The sequence below is a fragment of the Macaca fascicularis genome, chromosome 5 (genome assembly GCF_037993035.2).
Source record: "Macaca fascicularis isolate 582-1 chromosome 5, T2T-MFA8v1.1".
NCBI classification, from domain to species: domain Eukaryota; kingdom Metazoa; phylum Chordata; class Mammalia; order Primates; family Cercopithecidae; genus Macaca; species Macaca fascicularis.
Window position 1 is genome coordinate 5116683 of NC_088379.1, and position 25205 is coordinate 5141887.

General features: G+C 47.5%; 1 protein-coding gene and 1 pseudogene across 9 annotated transcripts in view; one reads left to right on the forward strand and one right to left on the reverse strand.

The window, feature by feature from the left end:
- Positions 1 to 912: 912 nt before the first annotated feature.
- Positions 913 to 1924, reverse strand: LOC135970853 (uncharacterized; annotated as a pseudogene).
- Positions 1102 to 25205, forward strand: part of AFAP1 (actin filament associated protein 1) — a 191586-nt gene continuing 167482 nt past the window's right edge. For 5 of the 9 annotated variants that reach the window (XR_012434603.1, XM_065544721.1, XM_065544725.1 and 2 more), the window contains exon 1: positions 1102 to 1307. The gene's annotated coding sequence lies outside the window, so the exon portion shown is untranslated. Of the gene's footprint in view, positions 1308 to 7221; positions 7355 to 16435; positions 16575 to 25205 lie in introns of those variants that run through there. The other 4 variants (XM_065544722.1, XM_074039357.1, XM_074039359.1 and 1 more) reach the window with 3 other exon arrangements.

Consider the following 25205-nt stretch of genomic DNA (forward strand, 5'->3'; position numbering starts at 1 on the left):
AGACCATCAGGGCTGGGGACAGTGGTTCATGCCTGTAATCCCAACACTTTGGGAGGCTGAGACGAGAGGATAGCTTGAGGCCAGGAGTTTGAGACCAGCCTGGGCAACATAGGGAGACCCCATTTCTATAAATAAATAAATAAATAAATACCATTGGTACTTGGCATTTCAGGCGGGGAACAGCAAACACACGAAAGCTCTGAGGCAGGAAAGGGAAGTGATTAGTGCTCGCTCCTGGTTCCTTTATCAGACCTTAAAGAGATGCAGAGACATTTCAGGTACTCCTTAGCCGAGCTCCTTCAGGGAAGGCCTAAGTTCGCTTCTACTTCACATCTATTAATTTTTTTTTTTTTTTTTTGGAGATAGAGTCTCACTCTGTTGCCCAGCCTGGAGTGCATGCAGTGGCAGGATCTCAGCTCACTGCAACCTCCACCTCCCGGGTTCAAACGATTCTCCTGCCTCAGCCTCCCCAGTAGCTGGGACCACAGGTACGCACCACCATGATCGGCTAAGCTTTTGTATTTTTGGTAGAGACGGGGTTTCATCTTGTTGGCCAGGCTGGTTTCGAACTCCTGGCCTCAAGTGATCCGCCTGCCTCGGCCCCACAAAGTGCTGGGATTACAGGCACGAGCCACCGCGCCCGGCCCTATTTCACTCCTAATGCCCACCATACGTGCTTCCAAATGTTTGCTGAATGACAAGGTGAACGAGTGAATGGGACTACGTGACTTCGGGCAGCAGGCAATCCTATTCCTTGGACCTCAGTTTCCCTTTCTGTAAAGCAAGCCTGTCTCTCGCTCTCTGCCCTAAAAGCCTGAGTTCTGGGCTTGAGATGAGCGCGTCCTGTAGAGCAGACTCCAAGTGGACATTGAGCTGGGTCTTCTAGGAGGCCAGGATCCGGCCAGCTCATGGCTATGGTCCTCCCGCGGGACTCCGCACGCCCAGTTCCAGCGCCGCCCCGCCCAACCTCCCTTTGTTCCCCCAGGCCCCGCCCTCTCCGCGCAGCTCGCTCCCCATTGGCCGGGGGGCGGGCCCTGGGCGCCCGGCTCAGCTGGGGGCGGGGCGGCAGGCGGCGGGCGGGGCCGTGTGCGCCTGCGCGGTGTGTGTACCGGCCGCAGCCCCGCGCCGGCTGCAGCTCAGTGATCCGAGCCGGATCCCGAGCGGGGAACACGGGCTGAAGCGGCGGCGGCGGCCCCGCCCCGGGGCTCCATTGTTGAGGCTGCCGCGGCTCTGTCGGCTGCTCAGCTGCGCTCCAGTCGGCCCAGGCGCAGCGGCGAGGAGCGAGCACTGCGAGGCAGCGGCCTGAGGTGAGACGGCGCGACGGGCGACGGGGTCTCCGGACCGGGCGGGGGTCTCTGCCCCGGGCGTGGCGGCTCCGAGCTGGGCTCCGCAGGGTCCGGGGTCGGGATCCGGGGTCCTTGCGCCTGGGCTTTGTCTTGGCCTCGGGTGGCACCGGGGGCTTCGTGCCTGCTGCGACGCCGCGTGGGCCCGCGCGGGGGTACCGGTCGCCCTGCGGGTGGGGGCCGGTCCCTACTGCTCCCAGTCTCCCCGCGTCTGCCGCGGAGGGCACTGCATGGACCCGGGCGCTGGCTTCTGCCTGGTCCCCCGCGGCGTGGCTGGTCCCCGTGTGCGGCAGAGGGGCCCTGCGAGGACCCACTAGTGGGGCGGGGTCCGCATCACCGCGAGTGGGAGACTCCGCCGCCCTCCCCGCCCTCCCTCGCAGCGAGACTGCTTCGCCAGACTCACCGAGGGGACTGCGCGGACCCTTGGACGAGGGGGTCCGTGACTCTGGGTGGGGGCTCTTTCCCGTCCCCGCATGACGGCTTCCTGAGTGTTTTGTCACCTATAGGTCCCTGCGTGGACCCGTGCGCGTGGGTCCTGGCCGCCCTGCTGGTGGGGCTGTGCGCCGCCCCGTGGCTCGTCTGGGTCGACCCCGCCTGGGACGCGCGTGTAGTGGGGGTCCGTGCGCTGCGGGCGCGGTTGGTGGGGGCGCACTGCCCCCGCTCCGTGATTTATCCTCTCACTTGCCCGGCGGGAGGAAGTGAGAGGCGCGGGCCCGGAGCTGTCGCGCAGCGGCCGCACCGACCTCTGCCCTGGCCGGCGGGTCCCGGGGGGCGAGGGGCTGTCACCGCGCGTCCCACCGCCGCGCTTCCTGCTCTGGCCCCGGGCTGGGCTCTGATTGGAGGGAGCAGGGCCCTTCTGCCCGGCGCCTCTTGATTTCTTCCGTTAGTAATGGGAAGAAAAAAAAATCTGGAAAGCCAGATTGAACTTCGTAGCTCTCAGCGCCTGGAGAGTGGAAGAAACTCTCCCAAGAATTTGGCGGGCTGGAAAATGCGTTTCAAGCAGGAGTATCCACACCCACGGAATGAGGCCAAGGCCGTTACAGTTAGAGGTCAGATTTATGAGGGGAGAGCGAGGGTGAGGTCCGTGGGTGGGGAGACTCCGACCTCAGCTTGATGGGAAGACCTGATGCTGCCCCTCAGACGCTGTATTTCTCAGCCACCAAAGAAAGTGGAATCACTCCTTAGTGAATGCTTTCATCAAACTTTTGAAAAACCTGTAATGTCCCAGGAAGCAAAATCGAACTGGACAGTTTTCCCCTTTTAAGAGTGTTAAACGTCCCGGAGACAAACAGCAGAAGGCTCAAGGAGTCCAAATCTCAACCTGAAGTTCTTTCTGAACAAGAGATGGTGTATAAGTAACAGGCATACAAGACAAAACTGAACTAATCACCGCAACTGTGGCTCCAGCCCTGTAGCGTGTCATGCAGGCCCTTTTGCCTTCTCTGCCCTCCGCTGTCCCAGACCCCAACGCTACCGCCCACCTCCAGTCATCAGCTCCTGCGGACGCATTGCTATGAACTCTGTTTAGGTGCCTCCCTTCTCTCTGAAATTTTGCTTGTTCTCCTGAAGTTCTGGTCTTTAAGAGCTTATGATCTGCAGGGACAGATTGACTTTGGGCAGTACATAGTTAACTGTAGCACAGCTTGAAAAATGCTCTGATAGAGGTGGGCAGGCAGTTTGTACATGCGGGTAAATGCGAGGTCCTTTTTCAATACCATGAATCCAAGTATTCATGCTATTTTAAATCTGCAATTCTTTGACTCTCCAGAGGGTTTTTAGATTTTTTTTTTTCTATTACTTCCTAGTGTTTGTTGCATAGTTCAGAGTACTTGATTAAAACTTACCAGGTCGCCGGGCGCGGTGGCTCACGCCTGTAATCCCAGGACTTTGGGAGGTCTAGGCAGGCGGATCACTTGAGGTCAGGAGTTCGAGACCAACCTGGCCAACATGGTGAAACCCGGTCTCTACTAAAAATACAAAAATTAGTCGGGCGTGGTGGTGGGCGCCTGTAATCGCAGCTACTCAGGAGGCTGAGGCAGGAGAATAGCTTGAACCCAGGAGGCAGAGGTTGCAGTGAGTGAAATGGTTCCACTGCACTCCAGCCTGGGCCATAGAGTGAGTTCTCAGAACAAAAACAATGTACTGGGTCTACCTCCGGCTCTGGAATTTTTCTGGAAGGCCTTCTCTTCTGGGCTTCATTTTTCTCACTTTTGAGGACCGTAAACTACGTAATTTCCAAGAATCTTTGCCCTATACCTTTAATTCTTTCAAGCAAATATAGCAGAGAAGAATTCTTTTTCCCGCAATGGTGTAAATAATGGAGGCCTTTGAAAATGTGGATTCTGAAGTGGAAGTTCTTTTTCTTCTTCCCCTATTTTTTCCTTTTAAACAAGTTTAGTTACATGAGTATATATACTTTATCTCAGAGTTAAGGACAAGTATCTATGATGAAACCTTAAGCAGCTTTTTGGCAATATCTTGCATATTCTTCACAATTGTGTTTTATGTGCAGCATCTTCACTATATCCAGTTGGTTTGTTCTTTTCTCATTGATGGAGTTGTTGAGCTCAGAACTTTTCAGGAGCATTTTGTTGATCTTTGAAGTGTCATGTGAAATATGTTCCAATTTAATATTTTATTTTGTTGAGTAAAATGGGAGTAAATGGAAATTTGAGAGTGCCTTGAGTAGATGTACTTGGCTTTGTGTAATGGTTTGAAGCATAGTTGAAAATTACCACTTGTGGCCGGGTGTGGTGGCTCACACCTGTAATCCCAACACTTTGGGAGGGCAAGACAGGCAGATCACGAGGTTAGAAGATGGAGACCATCCTGGCTAACATGGTGAAACCCCGTCTCCACTAAAAATACAAAAAATTAGCCGGGTGTGGTGGCACATGCCTGTAGTCCCAGCTACTCAGGAGGCTGAGGTAAGAGAATCACCTGAACCCGGGAGGTGGAGGTTGCTGTGAGCCGAGATTGCACCACTGCACGCCAGCCTGGGCGACAGTGAGACTCCATCTCAAAAAAAAAAAAAAAAAAAAAAAAAATACCGCTTGTAAAAAATTGCGTCACATGTTGAATGACCTATAAAGGAGCTACAATTCTAAGGAATATGGTAATTAATTCTTTAAAATAGTAAGGCCAGGTGCTGTGGTTTACACCTGTAATGCCAGCACTTTGGGAGGCTGAGGTGCGAGGATCACTTGAGCCCAAGATTAGAGGCTGCAGTGAGCTATAATCATGCCACTGCACGCCAGTCTGTGTGATGGAGTGAAACCCTTTCTCTAAAAAATAAAAAGGTAAATAAATAATTTAAAAATAAAATACTAAGCTCCTTTCCAATTTATCTGTTTGGTAAGGTGGGAATTTGATGTGCTTGAGTTTCTTAAAGCCACGTGTCTCTGTAGAAAGGAGACACAATTTTCTCTGCTATTCCTAGTTATTTGGATGATTATAGGGATTAAAAATAGCCATTTGGTCAAGTCGTGAGCTACTGAATTACAATTTTTGCTTCACTCAGTAGGATTTTGCCTTTATTTTGATTTGCATTCTTATCTTAATTTAGGAAAAGATCTTTGTTATATGCTCCATGCACTTTGTTCTTTTGGGGAATCTGATCTTAGGAGAGGGCTTCAAAATGCAACCAGATTTTCTTTATGGTTTTCTAGATTTTATTAATGTTTTAATAAAACAACTAGTTAGTGCTGCTTCTGTGTCGAGGTATTTTTCATTTAGAGTAGGCTTGATTTTTATGTTGATTAAATGAAAGGAAGTCTCTCACGGAAGGGGACACATGGGTATGGAGAAGACAGAGGGCATATATATATATATATATATTTTTTTTTTTTTTTGAGATGGAGTCTCGCTCTGTCACCTAGGCTGGAGTGCAGTGGCAGGATCTCGGCTCACTGCAAGCTCTGCCTCCTGGGTTCACACCAGTCTCCTGCCTCAGCCTCCCAAGCAGCTGGGACTACAGGCGCCTGCCACCACGCTCGCCTAATTTTTTGTATTTTTGGTAGAAACAGGGTTTCACTGTGCTAGCCAGGATGGTCTCCATCTCCTGACTTCGTGATCTACCCACCTCGGCCTTCCAGAGTGCTGGGATTACAGGCGTGAGCCACTGCCTGTGGCCGACAGAGGATGTATTTTTGAGCTCTACATTTCAGAGTTCTTTTCTCTAGCCCTGGCCAGGGTCCCAAACAGGGAACTTAATTCACTCTGTCACTGAAGTATACTCTTGCTTTGATGCCATTGGTATGTTGTCCTAGAGATTTGCTGTGGCTGCTAGGAATGTTTCAGAGTTAAGAACTGATGCGACCTCTCTTTTGTCAGTTTATGAGTCTATAAACCATCTTGTTTCCTTTAGCGTTATCTCCCTGGAACTGGAAGGTCAGAGATGAAGTTTTGTTAGATTATAAGTCTCAGTCTTTGCTATCTACCTTTGTCTGTCTCCCATATCACCTGCTGTTTCCCCCCCCCCCCCGTTTTTCATTTTAATGTTTTTATTGGATAGGTGTCTATTATTGCAGGCTGCCTCAAAACATTTTTGGATATTGACAGGATGTAAGTATGAATAATATGTAAAAGATAACTTACTCTAGTTCTTTTGAGCAGAGGATTTGGTTTCGATATATGGCCCTATTAAAACTTTTGTTAAGTCCAAGTACTTTCTGAACTTCAGTTCCCTTACCTGTAAAATGGAGTTAGTTGTTAGTAATACCTGTTCTGCCTAACTCAGGAGGTTGTTTTGAGGATCAAATGAAATCATGAATGTAATGGAATTTTGTAAATTTTAAATGAAATATCGTATTACCTAAGTTTTTTTTTTTTTTTTTTTTTTTTTAAAGACGCTGTTATTAAGAATGGAATGAATCTGGGTTTTCCTTTGAAATCCCAAATGTTTAATGTACAGAGAAGTTTTAATGTGTCTGTTGGGGAGCTTCATGAGGATTGTTTTCTATCTTTAATTGGCCAATATTGTTTTATATTTTAGCATTTTTGGGGAACATCAAAATTTGTGTTTCAGTTATCATTAATATTTTACAAAGTTATTGAATGTGCATGATTTCGTCTTTAACAATCTCTTCAATTATTTACATTCCCATGTAAAAAAATGAAGTAATGAACGTCCATGTAAATAACATTCCCATGCTTTAACGAAGCATAATTTCTTGACATTGCAGTTTCTTTTTTTTTCTTTTGAGACGGACCCTCACTCTGTTGCCCAGGCTGGAGTGCAGTGGCCGGATCTCAGCTCACTGCAAGCTCTGCCTCCCGGGTTCACGCCATTCTCCTGCCTCAGCCTCCCGAGTAGCTGGGACTACAGGCGTCCGCCACCTCGCCCGGCTAGTTTTTTGTATTTTTTTTTTTAGTAGAGACGGGGTTTCACCGTGTTAGCCAGGATGGTCTTGATCTCCTGACCTCGTGATCCGCCCGTTTCGGCCTCCCAAAGTACTGGGATTACAGGCTTGAGCCACTGCGCCCGGCCAGACATTGCAGTTTCTAAGTGCCCTGTCTTGAGGTTGGGAAAGCTAAAGGGTAGTCAGAGGTCAAGGTCAGCAAAGCATCACCTTTGACATTTTAAATCCAGCAGCAGGTATCACAGTGAACCCCATTCCAGTATCCAGGAAGTTTCTCTGCCCTGCCTCTCCTCCAGCCACCTCGGAATCTATGTCTGCGGTGTTGGTCCTACTTTCCTCTCTCTCCTCCGCCTTTTCTTTATCTTCACCAACTTCTACCGAGTGCCTCTGATGTCCCAGACAGTGGCAGTGGGAGTACAAAGGCTAATAAACCCAGCCCTGGTCCTCAAAGAATTGATGTTTGCTGTGCAGATATTAAGTGACACTGTCATATATAGTGTTGACAAACATTGATACAGATTTCCTGTGAAGTGCAGAAGCACCATCCTAGAAGCAGAGATGCAGAGGCAGCACTGGTGACTCACACGTGGAGAGCTGGAGTTCTTGGTCTAGTGGGATAAACTGACCTGGACATCATTTCAGTGCAGCGGAGTGAGTGCTGGGATGGGCTCCCGGGGCATCTGGGGCTGGGTTTGTCTGGTGTTTAGTCTCCTGCCTGGTGCTTAGAGTTTATCAGCAAGATGAGCGTTGGGAGGTTTCTAAGTGAAAGGAAAGGCAGTCACTTACCTGAAACCTGAAATTTGTAGGTGTTCTGGGCCATTTATAATTCACTGAATCTGTTTTGTCAGAACAAGTCTATCATCTATTGTTCTGGATGGAGTGTGGCCAGCCTTGCCTTGGGATGTAAGGAAATCAGGAAACGTTTGTCAGGTGTCAACACCATGCCAGACACTCTTCTAGGGGTTTCCACGTAAATCACTGTATTCATTTCTGTTGCTGCTTTACCACATTTCCACAAATTTAGTGGCTTAAACCAATTGAAATTGTATCATCTCACAGTTCTGTGGGGCAGAAGTCTGACGTGGGTGTCACTGGGCAAAAATCACCACGTGGGCTGGGCTGCATTCCTCACTGGAGAATTGTTTCCAAGCGCTTTTGGCCAAATGTAGTTCCTTGTGGTTGCAGGACTGAGGTGTCTGTTCCCTTGCTGGCCATCTGTTGGGGGCTGCCCTCAGCTCCTGAGGCCTCTATCTGGTCTTTGCACGTGGTCCCATCAGCTCAGGACTAGCTCGGCCAGGGACCTGGTCAGGCTCTCCAGTTCCCCTGTGTGCATTTCTCTTTTTCCACTTGGAGAAAGTTCTATGCCCTTTTTAAAATATTTTTTTGAGATGGAGTCTCGCACTGTTGCCCAGGCTGGAGTGCCGTGGTGTGATCTCAGCTCACTGCAGCCTCCACCTCCCAGGTTCAAGTGATTCTCCTGCTTCAGTCTCCTGAGTAGCTGGGACTACAGGTGCCCGCCACGACGCCCGACTAATTTTTGTATTTTTAGTAGAGATGGGGTTTCACCATTTTAGCCAGGATGGTCTCCATCTCTTGATCTTGTGATCCGCTGGCCTTGGCCTCCCAAAGTGTGGAGATTACAGGCGTGAGCCACCGCGCCTGGCCAGTTCTATGCTTTTAGAGGTTCATGGGATTAGATTGGACCTCCCTGGATAGCCCAGGATACTCCTCCTAAGTCCTGTGGCAAAGCCCTTTTGCTGCATGACATAGTCACAGGTCCTTGGGGGTTGGAATCTCCTACCACAGTTACTGATCCACTTACTACAGCAGCCTGGGAGGTGCTTTTCATTGCCTCTGGTTAACAGATACCAATTTTTTTTTTTTTTTTGCAAATTGGCAGGAACATGAAGATCCCTTTTTTTTTTTCTGAGACTGAGTCTCATTCTGTTGGCCGGGCTGGAGTGCAGTGGCGCGATCTCGGCTCACCACAACTTCCACCTCCCGGGTTCAAGCAGTTCTCCTGCCTCAGCCTCCTGAGTAGCTGGGACTACAGGCACGTGCCACCAAGCCTGGCTAATTTTTGTATTTTTAGTAGAGACGGGGTTTCACTATGTTGGCCAGGCTGGTCACAAACTCCTGACCTCGTGATCCGCCCACCTTGGCCTCCCAGAGTGCTGGGATTACAGGCGTGAGCCACCACACCCAGCCATGAAGATCCTTCTTAAGTGAAAAAACTGTTCCTCTGACTTGATGTGAGGCTGTTGGTGAGATTGAAAGCAGTGGAGACAGGTCTGTCAGAAACGGAGCTAAACTTTGTGTTTTGGAGTATTTTGATGGCCTGCCCTGATTATGTAAGTTTTGCCTAAGAAGTCATTAGAGTCATTCCTCTACTGGAAGAAACACCCATATGGGGAATTTGGGACCTTGCCTTTTCAAGTTTTACACAAAGGACTCTTCATGGGTGAAAAGTACATGATTCCAGGTCCATTTCTAGAATGGAAACAGCTGCATCAACCCAACAACGATTCACATTCCTGAGTTTGAGAGAATCTGATTGTTTCAAGGCTGAAGCCAAAAGCCCAATAAACAGTGTTTGTACTTTTATTCATAGTTAGGAATTAGGTGCATCCCGTGGTCGAGAAAACAACTGATGGTGGTCACCAAGTAGTTTAAAACCAAGCAGGACCTCATTTTATCATGTGGGTGTTTTTGATTTTTTTAACAAAGTTTTTATTTTCCTATGCAATAAATGACAAGCTCTGACTTGAAATACATTTCCTTTAATAAACCAGAATCTAGGGCCAGGTGCGGTGGCTCACGCCTGTAATCCCAGACTTTGGGAGGCCGAGGAGGGCAGATCACGAGGTCAGGAGATCGAGACCATCCTGGCTATGGTGAAACCCTGCCTCTACTAAAAATACAAAAAATTAGCTGGGCATGGTGGCGGGCGCCTGTAGTCCCAGCTACTCAGGACGCTGAGGCAGGAGAATGGCATGAACCCGGGAGGCAGAGCTTGCAGTGAGCTGATATCACGCCACTGCACTCCAGCCTGGACGACAAAGCGAGACTCTGTCTCAAAAAAAAAAAAAAAAAAGAAACCAGAATCTATAACCCTAAGGTTTTTAACCTGGCTTTCAGAAATTTGTGAAGTCCCCAAAATCCTGTGCAACAATTTTGTGTATATGCATCCAGGTGTGTTTATGGGGAGATGATTTATAGCTCTCCATACATTTTCAAAGTGGTTGGATTCCAAAAAATTTTAGAATACACCACTTGGGCCTGGTGTGGTGGCTCACACCTGTAATCCCAGCACCTAGGGAGGCTGAGGCAGTAGGATCCACTGAGGTCAGGAGTTTAAGACCAGCAACATAGCGAGACCTCCACCTCTACCAAAAAAAAAAAAAAAAAAAATGCTGGGCGTGGTGGTGCACACCTGTGGTTCTAGCTGCTTGGGAGGTTGATCACCTGATCCCAATAATTTGAGGCTGTAGTAAGTTAGAATTATACCACGGCACTCCAGCCTGGGCAACAGAGCAAGACCCTCTCTCAAACAAAAACAAAAACAAAAAACCATATCACTTAATATACTATTGTTGTTGGTCAAGTATCAGATTTTGTTTAAAAATTAAATACTCATTTTTTTTTTTTTTTTGAGACGGAGTCTCACTCTGTCGCCCAGGCTGGAGTGCAGTGGCATGGTCTCAGCTCACTGCAAGCTCTGCCTCCCGGGTGCACACCATTCTTCTGCCTCAGCCTCCTGAGTAGCTGGGACTACAGGTGCCCGCCACCACGCCCGGCTAATATTTTGTATTTTTAGTAGAGATGGGGTTTCACCGTGTTAGCCAGGATGCTCTTGATCTCTTGATCTCGTGATCCGCCCACCTTGGCTTCCCAAAGTGCTGGGATTACAGGTAAATACTCATTTTTAGCAAAGGTGTACAGGCATACAGCTCCAAGAGTCAGAAATTAACAAGGCTTAGAACAAAACCCAGCAATCCCCTACTTTACCCTTCTCCACCCTGATCCCTGCTTCTTGGAGGTTACTGTGTTTATGTTTTAGCTCGTTCTTTCAGATTGTGTGAAAGACAGGGAGATGTCCTACTGTGGAAGCAAGGATTCAGGTTGCCCACGTTTTTCTCCCCCATCCTCTCAGTATAATTATTGTGATAGTGAGGCCAGGCCTGGTGGCTCGTGACTTATCCCAGATTTTTGGAGGCCGAGGCAGGCAGATCACTTGAGGCCAGGAGTTGAAGGCCATCCTGGCCAACACAGTGAAACCCCATCTCTACTAAAAAATACAAAAATTAGTCAGTTGTAGTGTCGCATACCTGTAGTCCCAGCTACTCAGGAGGGTGAGGCACAAGAATTGCTTGAACCTGCGAGGTGGAGGTTGCAGTGAGCTGAGATCGCACCACTGCACTCCAACCTGGGCAACAGAGGTAGACTCTGTCTCGAAAAAAATTATTGTGATAGTGGGATACATAGTACAATATTGTGTCTATTTAGTATTCTTCCTGGTTTTTGGCCCACAGCTTCTAAAACCCTTGTAATTTCCTGAGTGATAGGAACATCATTGGTTATAATATTTGGTCTTAGGTTTCAATACCTGACACAAGAGCTTCTAAGACTTTTGGAATCTCTGGGGTGATAGGAGTGTCTTTTGTGTGATAATGAGATGACAGGTGGCTTCGGGCCCCTAGACAGGTTCAGGATTAGGGCTGGTTGCCAGAAAGATGAGTCATGAGTAAAGAGTTGGACGGATCAGCCTCACCTCTACCTCTGGGGAGGGGAGACAAGACAGGCTGGAGATTGAGCTAGTCACGGGTGGCCAATGACTTAATCATGTCTATGCTATGAAAACTCCATAAGACCCTTTAAATATTGGGTTTGGAGAGCTTCTGGGTTGGTGAACTCATTTGGTGCTGGGGAGGTGGCACTTCCAGGGACGGCATGGGAGCCCCGACCTCTCTGCCCCATGGTGTGCCCCGTGCATCTCTTGTATTTGGCTGTTCCCGTGTTCTCTTCTTTGTAATAAACCAGTAAGAGTAAGTGCCAAGCACTTTGCATCTGTCATCTCTCTTACTTTTTCAGCAACACTGTGTGGCAGATAATGTCCTCATTTTGCCGGTGACAAAATGAGACTGATGCATTGAGTAACTTGTTCAAGGTCACATAATAAGTGGAATTCAAGCTCTCACTCTGAAGCCTGTGCTTTTAACCAGCATGCTGCATACGCGGCCTCTTTATTTGTTAGGATTTTTGGTGTCTCTAGGGCCTGACACCAAGTTGACCGTTGTGGCCTAGAGCTGTTATAAGGGAGCTTTTAGTGGCCCTGCTGAGAACACAGCCAGCACTTCTGGATTGGCAGGGCAGGGGCTGTTCCTGCTGGGAGCTGCCCGCCACTCCCTGTGGCCCTTGGCTGATCTTGCTCATCCACTCCCTCCCTCATTCAGTAGTTCCTGAGTGCGGCCTCTGTGCGGAGGAGAAGAAGGCAGCCTTCCAGCCCAGGTGGGGCCTGCAGGTACACACAGGGAGAGGCAGCTGTGCACTGAGCTGGCTGTAGGCTGGGACAGTGTGGCTCCAGAGGTGACGATAGAATGCTCTGGGACTGCAGAGGGAACACGTGCTTGTGAAAGGGAGGAAGGGGCAGGCACCGCAGAGGAGGTGTACTTGAGTTGGACTTTGAGGGAGGAGTTGGATTTCCACGGTGGAACCGAGCAGCTGAGGCTTTCTCAGCAGCTGAAGATTACAGCCAGCCAGCCTCAAATGTTCAGTTTTTCCTGAATTCCCTTTTTTAGGACAATGCAGTAAGTTTTCAACAGAGATAAAGCAGTCACCTCCATGTCATTCGTGTTCTGCGAATCCTGTGTGTAGTTTTTGATGCTTAGCAGATGGGGGCAGCCTGGGCCATAAGAGAAGAGCCTGTGTGTCCACTTGTTTGGACATCAGTCAGGTGTGGCACAGGGCAGTGATCACTGCCTGCCCCTGAGGAACTCAGTTGTACTTTTATGTGGAGAGGACAAAGAAAGCTGTTGTACAGGGGGCAGGAGACGTTTCACCTGCAAAGCAAGGCACAAAATACATAGTCTGTGCCCTGCATGAGACACCTAGCAGAACTGTGTGCTGATTCCCACCCCTGCCTCCCCTCCTGAGAGCGAACCGTCCATTGTACCATGGTGGAGGGCATTTCAGAAGCCTCTGCAATCGGAGTGATCTGTCACTTGCCCATTGAGCCTTAGGGGCAGCAACCAGGCGGTGTGGCTGAAACACAGGCCTTGGCCAGACCTGGTTGGGCATGTTGGTTCTGCCACTGATTGTGAATTACAGAACCTTGGAGAAGTCATTGTCTTTGTGTGTGCCTCTCATGTAAGATGGGGAACACTGTGGCCATTGCAGAAGAGCAGACAGGTGGAGCGAGTATGGAGTGCTTTGTACGTGTGTGTGTGGCATACGGTGAATGAAATGGCACTGATTGACATTACTGATAGTAATAACAGGTCTAATTCAGGAATAAAACTGGTAAAGTAGGCCTGGCGAGGTGACTCACGCCTGTAATCCCAGCACTTTGGGAGGCCGAGGCGGGCGGATCACAAAGTCAGGAACTTGAGACCAGCCTGGCCAACATGGTGAAACCCTATCGTTACTAAAAGTACAAAAATTAGCTGGGTGTGGTGGTGCATGCCTGTAGTCCCAGCTACTTGGGAGGCTGAAGCAGGAGAATCGCTTGAACCTGGGAGGCGGAGGTTGCAGTGAGCTGAGATGGCGTCACTGCACTCCAGCCTAGGTGACAGAGTGAAACTCCATCCCAAAAAAAGCCTGGTAAAGTATTTTACTCAGCCTAGGTACGTGTGGTAGAGCCGAATGAAAGAGCTTAGAAAAAGATGACTTGAGAACTAGCCCAGCAGAGGAATCAAGCGGGATGCGTTGTTACTGAGTAAGTGAAATTTGTACCTGCTTTCTCCCAGGCCTCGCTGAGTTGTGTACAACAGAGAGCTCAGGTGTTGGGGGCAGTTTACATTTAGCCAAAAGCACCGGTTGAAGAATGCATTGCTACTATGTGAGGAACACTGGGCTTTGAAAAAGCAGAACTAGATCCACGTTCTTGCCTAGTAACTCTTAACTGTCATCTAGTTTGTAAGGGGGAATACAGTTCACTGAAAAATTCTTTTTTTTTTTTTTTTTTTTTTTGGAGACGGAGTCTCGCTCTGTCGCCCAGGCTGGAGTGCAGTGGCGCGATCTCGGCTCACTGCAAGCTCCGCCTCCCGGGTTCATGCCATTCTCCTGCCTCAGCCTCCCAAGTAGCTGGGACTACAGACGTCCGCCACCTCGCCCGGCTAGTTTTTTGTATTTTTTAGTAGAGACGGGGTTTCACCGTGTTAGCCAGGATGGTCTCGATCTCCTGACCTCATGATCCGCCCATCTCGGCCTCCCAAAGTGCTGGGATTACAGGCTTGAGCCACCGCGCCCGGCCTTGAAAAATTCTTATGACAGTGGGGAAAGGATTGGGGTGTCTGCATTGCTGTGTGTAATATAGGTCATATGAAAGAGCATTTAGGCTGGAGGGAGACTTTTCGTCTCTATAACTTTACTTTCACAGGACAATTCCATCATGATTTGAAGATTTTTGAATCAAAACTACTTTGTTCTGCTATGTGTTTTGGGGCAAATATATACCTACAATTTGCTTAAATATTTCAGATGATACAAGAATATATGTGTGGGGTAAAAAGCTGAAATTTGCATTCCCCCTTCTCTAGAAGTAACCATTGTGAATAGTTAAGTCTGTATTCCAGCTATTTTGTATATTATAAATACACAGTGAATATATGAGTGTATATATACATATATGTTACACAAACACGTTTTTAGAGATGGAATATTGCTGTGTTGCCCACGCTGGTCTCAAACTCCTGGGTTCAAGTGGTCCTCTCGCCTTGGCCTCCCAAAGTTTTGGAATTACAGGCGTGAGCCACCGCGCCTGGCCTGCATGAGTATATTTACTAATTGCTAAGTTACTCTGTTCAGTACGTGTCTGTTGAACTCCTCCATGTGCCAAGCATTGTTCTGAATACCTTATATGTGCTAATTCACTTAATTTTGAGAGCAGCTCTATTATTGTGGCCCTTTTACCGTGAGGAAACGGAACCACAGAGAGGCTGGGGACGTCGTCTAACATCACACAGCCAGTGCTGCTGGAATTGAGGTTTGAACCCAGACAGCTGGCTTCAGATCTCTTAGCTGTTATCATAGACGGCACACCCAAACCTTAGGGCCGCCTCCCAAGCCTTGCCTCCGATACGGGCTGGCCTGAGCTCTGCGAGAGCCGTGTATGTGAGGTTTCTTTCCTCTTTAAGAGCACAAGTCTTGGAATTGTCGCAGACCCTGGTAGGACCTCTTGAGGACCAAAAACGGGGATTCTTCAAGCCTGCCCCAAGGCCAGATCTCTGATTTAGCTACTTGGAAGGTAGACGTGGAAGAGAGTAATTTTGCCAGAACAAAAAGTCAGGATGGCTGGGCTGACTGGGCCAGATGCGGTGGCTCATGCCTGTAATCCCAGCACTTTGGGAGACCGAGGCAGGTGGATCACCTGAGGTCGAGAGTTCGAGAGCAGCCTAGTGAACAAGTTAAAACTCCATCTCTATTAAAAATATAAAAATTAGCTGGGCGTGGTGGCGGGTGCCTATAATCCCAGGTACTTGGGGGGCTGAGGCAGGAGAATTGCTTGAACCCTGAAGGCGGAGGTGGCAGTGAGCTAAGATTACAGCACTGCACTCCAGCCTAGGTGACAGAGCGAGACTCCGTCTCAAAAAAAAAAAAAAAAAAAAAAAGGAAAGGGAAGGGGAATGGCTGGGCTGACTCATCCTAGGGAAGAGGCCCTACAGCAGCCGTAGGACCTTGGCCACTTGGGTGGAAAAGAAGGAAGGAAGAGCTTCACCCATGGCGGTGACCTGGACTGCAGAAACCACACTACACAGTCCACGTCCTGGAGCCTGGCCACCCCATTTGCTTCTCTTCTCCTTGGGTAGAGGGTGTGGGGAGCTTTCTACCCTGGAGGCTGAGCAGCGCAGCTTCTAACCAGGGTAGGCGTTTGTCTGTCCCTGGGAATACAGACAGCATTCTCATAAGCAGCCCAAATCCTCCTGAACAGCTTTTTGTAGGGTGGGGCGGAGCGGGGCAGAGGGTCATTTTGACTCATAGGTACCTTTTCCACTTTCACTGCTGATAACTGTGTTACAGATTAAAGTTTTGTTTTTGATACTGAAAAGGGCTTAAGAGAGTGAGCTATTATGGCACATCTAAGTCTGCTAAAATAGAACCGCGGGGTAGTGCAGGAAAATCTCTTCTAAATTATGGATCATATATGGTGAACGTTAGAAGCCATGTGTACCTAAGTTGAAAAATCAAAACATGGCTTGTATTTGGGTGACCCCGGTAAGTCTGGATGCCACCGCGCCTTGTGTGAACACAGGATGCTGAGGTGCAGGGATCAACAGGCTTTTTCTGGACATCTTGCGCTTCTCCCTTGGGGTAAAGTGAGGCGGCAGTAGGAGCGCACAGCTGTTGGGCCCCTAATATTTGTCAACTGTTTTACATATGGGATTCCATTTAATGCAATCTTGGAGGTAAAATTATTTTATTGAAGCTGAAGATAGAGGTTTAGAGAAGTTAAGAAAATTGTTCAAGGTCATGTCATTTCTTTCTTTTCTTTTCTTTTTTTTTTTTTTGAGACAGAGTTTCGCTCTTGTTGCCCAGGCTGGAGTGCAATGGCGCGATCTCGGCTCACCACAACCTCTGCTTCCCAGGCTCAAGCGATTCTCCTGCCTCAGCCTCCCGAGTAGCTGGGATGACAGGCGTGCGCCACCACACCCGGGTAATTTTGTATTTTTAGTAGGGACGGGGTTTTCCATGTTGGTCAGGCTGGTCTTGAACTCCCGACCTCAGGTGATCCACCCGACTTGGTCTCCCAAAGTGCTGGGATTACAGGCGTGAGCCGCCACGCCTGGCCGAGGCCACGTAATTTCTTAAGTGGAAAAATGAAGTACTTGATGAACTCAGAAGTTTGACTTCAAGGCCCTTGATCTTTCCATAACACGTGGTTCCTTCCCTGGTTGGTGGGGAGGGACCGAAGAACTCCAGGAAGCTGTGTTTTGTGGAAAGAGGACCTGAGGGGTGTATGGTCTTTCCAGACTTGGAATCTGCCATGCTGGGCTTCTGAATTGTATAGCTGGGCCATATAGAGAGAAGCCCCTCATTTAAGACTTATTCTTTGGGGGAAATAAAGGAAGGCCGCCCACATGAGACAGGCAGAGGCGACTTTCTCAGAGCTGCTGTGGCAAGGGAGTCGGCACCGTCACTTGCGTGTGGCAGAGACTCACGTGCAAGTGAGTGGTGGATGAGGAGCGGGGAAGCTTCAGGATGGAAAAGAACGGCTCCCGGTGGAGGCTGTTGTGGGGGCTGGAGGCGGCTGTGCAGAAGCGGGGTGTCCTATGTGATTGGTTAGGGGCGTGTTTGGCTTTCTCTGAATGATCCTAACTGGGAAACAGGTGCCAAAATTAGGGTGGCTGTTAGTTTTGAGTCAAGTCCTGGCCACGTGGGACAGAGTTGTGGTTTAGTTTCTGGGTTGTGGGGAGAGAGCAGTCTGGCTTCCTGTCTGATGTGCTAGCCTGGCTGGCCTCCTGGCTGTTTACTGTAGATAGGGGATTGGTTTCCTGGGTGGGCAGCTACAGGTTGTGGTCTGAGTTCTGTCTTTATACATATGATCACGCCTAGTCTGTTTGTATATTCAGTCCTTCATTTTTCTTGTCAGTAAAAATATCAAACGACAAATTGGATACATTGGGAACTTTTTAGATGTCTGTGTCCCCTGGAGGAAGTTTTCACGTTCACATTTAATCAGAATGAATATAAACAATTGGGCCATTTATCTTGAAGATGTAAAATAGGAAATCTTCAACAATACTACTTCGGCGCCATTGCCTCTCTGTCCATCGTTAGGGAATGTGTTTTTATCCACTGCTGGCTCATCGCCCACCAGTTTGGGGTTGATGCAGTTCTCTATACGTTTTGTCTTGTGTGCATCTCATTGTTTGCTAGTGTCAGCTTTCCCCTTCGTCAGTGTAGTTTATTTGTGTAGCCTCTGTTGGTAGGAAGTTGTCTGTGGAATTTGTGAATGGAAGGGTCAGCCCAGTGATTTTAGAGATAAACGGAAATACAGGGAAATGTTCCAGCTTCTTTGGTGGCAAAACCAGGAATAGAAAGCAGTGTTCTTTCTGCCACAAGGTCATTGAAAGACAGCTCAATGTGGGCCTAAAATGCAGAGTAACTAACTTTCATTTATCTCTGCTTCTAACTCTTCTTATCAGACATTTTAAATTGACCTTAATGTGTTAGCAGAAATGTAAAAAATACTGACCTGTTTACATACAAGGTACGTCTTCTCCTACTCATTTGGTTGTTTTTTTCAACAGGATTGAAAAGACATTGTTATAAACTGAATGTTTATGTCTCCCCCAGATTCTTGTACTGGAGCCCTAACTGCCAGTGTGATGGTATTAGGGGGTAGGACCTTTGGGTGGTAATTAGGGTTAGATGAGGTCATGGGCGTGGGCCCTGGTCTGACAGGATTAGTGCCCTTAGAAGAAGAGAAACCAGACTGGGTTTGGTGGCTCACACCTGTAATCCCAGCACTTTGGGAGGCCGAGGTGGGCAGATCACGAGGTCAGGAGATTGAGACCATCCTGAAACCCTGTTTCTACTAAAAATACAAAAATTAGTTGGGCTAGTAGCACGTGCCTGTAATCTCAGCTACTCGGGAGGCTGAGGCAGGAGAGTTGCTTGAACCAGGGAGTCAGAGGTTGCAGTGAGCCGAGATTGTGCCACTGCACTCCAGCCTGGTGACAGAGGGAGGCTCTGTCTCAAAAAAAAAAAAAAAAAAAAAAGGAAAGAAATAAAAGAAGAGGAGAAAGCAGAGAGCTCCCACTGCCCTGGTGTGAGGAAACAAGAAGAAAGGTGGCTGCCTGCAAGCCAGGAAGAGGTCCCTGTCCCAGAACTGAGTTGGCTGACACCTTGATCTTGGACTTCCAGCCTCCAGAGCTGTGAGAAATAAACTAATGTTTAAACCACACAGCCTATGGTATTTTTTATGGTATTTGCCTATGGTATTATGGACATGTGAGCTGACTGATACAGAGATGGTTCCAGAATACTATAGCCTGTATCTAAGTTGGTGATGCCATGAAAATAAATGTGGTAGTTCATTCCTTTATATAAAGATAGCGCTGTGAGCCCAGGGCCTTTGCTCATGTCTTAGTTGAGTCTTGTCTTCTTATAATGGCTTCCTAATTTCTCTTTCCCCCCTCTAATTTATATTATATATCTGGATTAAATCATATATGGTATGATTTTATACTTCATGTCTATACAAACCTTTAGTGATTTTATTTCTTTTTTTTTTTTTTTTTTTGAGACGGAGTCTCGCTCTGTAGCCCAGGCTGGAGTGCAGTGGCCGGATCTCAGCTCACTGCAAGCTCCGCCTCCCGGGTTCACGCCATTCTCCGGCCTCAGCCTCCTGAGTAGCTGGGACTACAGGCGCCCGCCACCTCACCCGGCTAGTTTTTTATATTTCTTAGTAGAGACGGGGTTTCACCGTGTTAGCCAGGATGGTCTCGATCTCCTGACCTCGTGATCCACCCATCTCGGCCTCCCAAAGTGCTGGGATTACAGGCTTGAGCCACCGCGCCCGGCCGATTTTATTTCATTTTATTTGATTTTTGAGACAAGCCCTTGCTCTGTTGCTCAGGCTGGAATGCAGGTGTGCTATTACAGCTCACTGTAACCCTAAATTCCTGAGCTCAAGTGATCCTCCCGCCTCAGCCTCCTGAGTAGCTGGGACTACCGGTGTGCTACCCTGCCTAGCTAATTTTTAAAGTTTTTTTAAGGACAGGGTCTTGCTGTGTTGTCCAGAGTAGTTTCAAACTCCTGGCCTCAAGCAGTCCTCTCGCCTCAGCCTCTCAAAGCACTGGGATTACAGGCATGAACTGCCGTACCCGGCCCAGTGATTTTTCATTGTTAAGATCAAAGACGAGTTCCCTGGCTTGGCATTCAAGGCTCATGATCTGGATGTGATATGCAAGTTTGGGTTTCAGTGTTTCCATTCCCGCCATCAGCCTTGCACTCCAGCTTGTTGCCTAAGCCCTGTTCTGAAGCCCAACCTGAGAGCTACACTTAGAATTTATACCTTCTCATCTCTTCATCGTCTTCGCCTATGTTCTTATCTCCATCTGGAACATCATCTCCACACACTGCCTCTTTAAATCTTCTCCATCCTTCAAGACTGGAAATACTCACTTCCTTTACATGATCCCCCGCTCTGACATCCAAGCTAGAATTAATCTTTCTTCCTTTGAACTCTGATAGTGCTTAATGTTTTTCATCCTTTAATTATACAGCAGTCCTGTGTGTTAGATGTTATTATTCCCCCAGTTTTTCGTACTTTGAAAATATTTGCTGTAGTCATATATTTTGGATATGTAATATGAGCGACATTCAAAAGGTCCTGGAGAGTGAAAGGCAGTCCTACTCCCATCACTGCCCTGTGACCACTGTTGCCATTTTTTTTTTTTTTTTCCCAAGACGGAGTCTTGCTCTGTCACCAGGCTGGTGTGATCTCAGCTCACTGCAACCTCCGCCTCCCGGGTTCAAGCGATTCTCCTGCCTCAACCTCCCGAGTAGCTGGGACTACAGGCGTATGCCACCACGCCCAGATAATTTTTATATTTTTGGTAGAGACGGGATTTCACCATGTTGGCCAGGATGGTCTCGATATCTTGGCCTCGTGATCCACCTGCCTCAGCCTCTCAAAGTGCTGGGATTACAGGCGTGAGCCACTGCGCCCAGCCTATGTGTCTTCTTTTTAAAAACACAGATGTTGGCGTAAAATAAACACTGTTCTCCACCAGTTCCCCACTGGTAAGTATTTAGGTTGTTCCCAACCGTTTGGATTAATCAATGCTGAGTTGTACGTAATTCTTGCATGTTTGCACGGATATGTTCATAGGATGCATTGCTAGAAATGGAAGTGTGGGATCCAGGGTTCCGCGCATTTTAAATGTTGATGGGTGTTGCTGGATTCCCTTCCGTTAGGGCCATACCGTTGTCTCACTGTCAGTGTGTAAGGGCGCCTATTTCTATTTCCTTGCCAACAGTTTCTTCTCAGATGTTTTGTTTGTCAATCTTATAGATAGGTTTAAAAAAAGTGACCAGGTGCAGTGGCTCATGCCTGTAATCCCAGCACTCTGAGAGGCTGAGGCGGGCAGATCACCTAAGGTCAGGAGTTTGAGATCAGCCTGGCCAACATGGTGAAACCCCTGTCTCTGCTAAAAATACAAAAGTTAGCCGGGCGTGGTGGCACACGCCTATAATCCCAGCTACCCAGGAGACTGAGGCAGGAGAATCGCTGGAACCCGGGAGGCAGAGGCTGCAGTGAGCCGAGAGTGCACCACTGCACTCTAGCCTGGGCAACAGAGCAAGACTCCATCTCAAAAAGAAAAAAAAAAAAAAAGAAAAAAGTTTTGCTCTCATTTTATAGGGTAGGAAACTGAAGATGAGAGAGATTAGATAGGTGATCCGCCTGGTCTCATAGGATGTATGGTTCACTCAGGACCTGAATTTAGTCTTCTAATTTCAAAATGCATTTTCTTTGGAGGCAAAGTGGTGTAAAAAAAAAAATATATATATATATATATATGTGTATATATATTTTTATGGATATATAGGTATACCTACAAAAATATATAATATTTTATATGTTTAGCTTTTGATAAGTTAATACTGTAATTATGCACTATTTAGTCCCTCTCCTAGACTATAAGCCTTTTCTGTAGAAGATACTTTTCAGATTTAGAGAATTTTTTTCTTGAGAGTCTAGGACAGACCTGTAAACACAGTGTAGATTATGAAACAATATACATTTCTGTTTTTTAATCTCAAACATATCTAAATTATCTTTCGACTTTTCAAACCTTTCAAAATAGAGATTCTAAGGGAGAAGTACAGGCTATTTGTCTTTTAGGGAATTGCAATTTATTTGGTAAGAGAAAGGTTGGTAGCTTTTTTAGTAACCCTTTGACCTTGTGAATGTCTTTTGTGTTTAGTTAATGATATTTTCCGTATGACTTTGAAGATTGTTTGGGGAAGCAAGTGTAGTTTAGCAGTTAGCTCTCTTCCTTGATAATTATCTTTCCTTCTTTCATTTATTATAGTTATAGCATTAAAAACTGCCCATAAGGCCACTAGGTTTAGTCGTCACTAGAGGAAGACGACCCCAAATATGGTCCTTTGCATTACAAGTTACAAATTTTATCCAAAAAGTTTGCACATAATAATTTGGATATTGTTAAACTTTCCGAATAGAGTATATGGGTTGAATATGAATTGTGTGTGTATATCAATATATTAATGATCTAGGGATTAACACCATTCAATTCAAAATAGCCAAATTCAAATACTGTTGGTGGGAATGTAAGTTAGTTCAACCATTGTGGAAGAGAGTGTGGCGATTTCTCAAAGATCTAGAACCAGAAATACCATTTGACTCAGCAATCCCATTACCAGGTATATACCCAAAGGAACATAAGTCATTACGTTACAAAGATACATGCATGTGTATGTTCATTGCAGCACTATTCACAGTAGCAAAGACAGGGAATCAACACAAATGTCCGTCAATGATAGACTGGATAAAGAAAATGTGGTACATATACACCATGGAATACTATGCAGCCGTCGAAAGGAACACGATCATGTCCTTTGCAGGGACCTGGATGGAGCTGGAAGCCATTATTCTCAGCAAACTAAGGCAGAAACGGAAAACCAAACTTTCATAAGTGGGAGCTGAACAGTGAGAACACATGGACACAAGGAGGGGAACAATACACTCTGGGGCCTGTTGGGGGTGAGGTGAGGGGAGGGAGAGCATTAGGAAAAACAGCTAATGCACGCTGGGCTCAATACTTAGGTGATGGGTTGATAGGTACGGCACACCACCATGGCACACATTTGTCTATATAACAAACCGGCACATCCACCCCAGAACTTAAAAATTAAAAAAAAAAAGAATAAAAAATCCACAGGTTTCATTCAGTGATATAAAACAGAAAATCCCAAAGCTCTTTCGCACATGGCTTGTTTATAGTACTGAGGGCTGGAAATTCATATGTTCTGATAAGAACTCAATCAGCTCAGAAATGCCATTTCTTAGATTCTACTAAACGTTTGTTTGGGACCTGTTTAATGAAAACACAGGTTTCATTCAGCCATATAAAGCAGCACATCACACACACACACAAATAGCCCCCTTGTTCCAAAAACATGGATATTTTACATTTCTACTTAAAGTGTGCGCACACTGACTGAAGCTCTGTGTTGCAGTGATGCGTGCTGCTAGGATTGTGGCTCTGTTTCGAATTTGCTAGCCAGGCTATGGCTTTCCAGTCAGGTATTTTTTGTTTTGTTCATGTTGTTGCTGCCGTTGGGCCAGGGTAACCTGTGTGAATTTCCCTCCACTGCCCAGCCAGATTCCCTTTCCCGGGGACGGGCTTAGTGTCTCATCCGGCAGCCCGGTTTCCTGGTGATCTGGGCCGAGTGTCTCATCTGGCAGCCCTGTTTCCTGGTGATCTGGGCTGAGTGGCTCCATGAGAAGTTACACCCATCTTCTCCAGTAGTTCATCTTTTCACAGCAAGCAAAACATTTTCACCACATTTCTAGTGGGACAGGCACTAGCTCTTCTCTGGGCATCAGGAGACCTGGCTTTGTTCTGGTTCAAGCAACAGCTGGTGAGTTACCAAAGACAAGTCCCACCTGTCCCCTGGTCCTTTGCTTTATTTTTTTATTTTTTTATTTTTTGAGACGGAGTCTTACGCTGTTGCCCAGGCTGGAGTGCAGTGGCGCGATCTCGGCTCACTGCAAGCTCCGCCTCCCGGGTTCCCGCCATTCTCCTGCCTCAGCCTCCTGAGTAGCTGGGACTACAGGCGCCCGCCACCGCGCCCGGCTAATTTTTTGTATTTTTAGTAGAGACGGGGTTTCACTGTGGTCTCGCTCTCCTGACCTTGTGATCCGCCCGCCTCGGCCTCCCAAAGTGCTGGGATTACAGGCTTGAGCCACCGCGCCCGGCCGGTCCTTTGCTTTATAAGTAGAATCACAGTCCGAGTGGGCATCACTACCCTGGTCTCTATGCGGTGCTGAGTGTTGCGGGGATGATGGCTAAGTGTCAGGGTGCATTTCCCCACTAGGGGATTACAGTCCAGTCAGAGACACAGGAGGAAAGCTAACAGCCCCGGGCAGGTGCACAGAACCAGAGGAGTTTGCAAGGGTGGTTCCAGGCTCCTAGCTGTGATTGATGTGATCACAATCAACATTTTATCTCTAAGTCTTAGGCCATTGGACCCAGAGAAGAGAGAGCTGGTGTTGAGTTGTAGTGAGAGATGCGTGGTTTGTGTGCCTGCTGAGCCTGGCCTGGACTCTGAGGCCCATTCCATTTTACCTTCTGTTTCTACCTTCTTCATGCTCCTGCTTGTTTCTCCAGAAAAATTGCAATAAATTCCTTTCAAAAACTTTACTAAAGCCATAGATGCTCATTGAAAACAGTTCAAATGGGGGGGCCGAGACCGGCGGATCACAAGATCAGGAGATCGAGACCAACCTGGCTAACACGGTGAAACCCTGTCTCTACTAAAAATACAAAAAGTTAGCCGGGTGTGGTGGCGGACGCCCGTAGTCCCAGCTACTGGGGAGGCTGGGGCAGGAGAATGGTGAGAACCCGGGAGGCGGAGCTTGCAGTGAGCCAAGATCGTGCCGCTGCACTCCAGCCTGGGCGACAGAGTGAGACTCCGTCTCAAAAAAAAAAAAAAGAAAATAGTTCAAATGACATGGAAGACAGAAAGAGAGTGTTTTTCTGTTGTGTGTTTGGATGAATGTGTCTTTGGGGTAGTCACTATTAACACTGGGTGTATTTCCTTCCAGATCTTCTCCAGTGTACCTACAAATATATATGTACACTTTGTAAAAAACAAAATAGTACCTGATAAACATTGAGTCCCCGCACTCCCACTGCACAGTCTACATGGACATCCTTTCATGGTGATACAAGGAGACCTGATCGACTCGACTCCTTTTGTTCGCTAGAGTGCTAGGTCATAATAGCTACAGATAACTCACCTTCAGTGGGCATTGACCATGTGGCAGGGTCTGTGCCTCAGGCAGGCTACGTGAAGCGTGTCTTAAGGCTTTTTACAACAATGCTATGGGTGAACACAGTAATTGTTAACATTTTGCAGATGATAGAATTGCAGTAGAGAGAAGCAAAGCTGCTTGCTCAAACTCATGGCACGATTCCTGAAAGAGAGAGAGAGAACACTTTTAAAACAATTGTTGTTATAGTAGGTGATTTACGATCATTTCGAGAAATAGTGCATTCAGCGAATACATTTCAGGGTCTGGTACAGT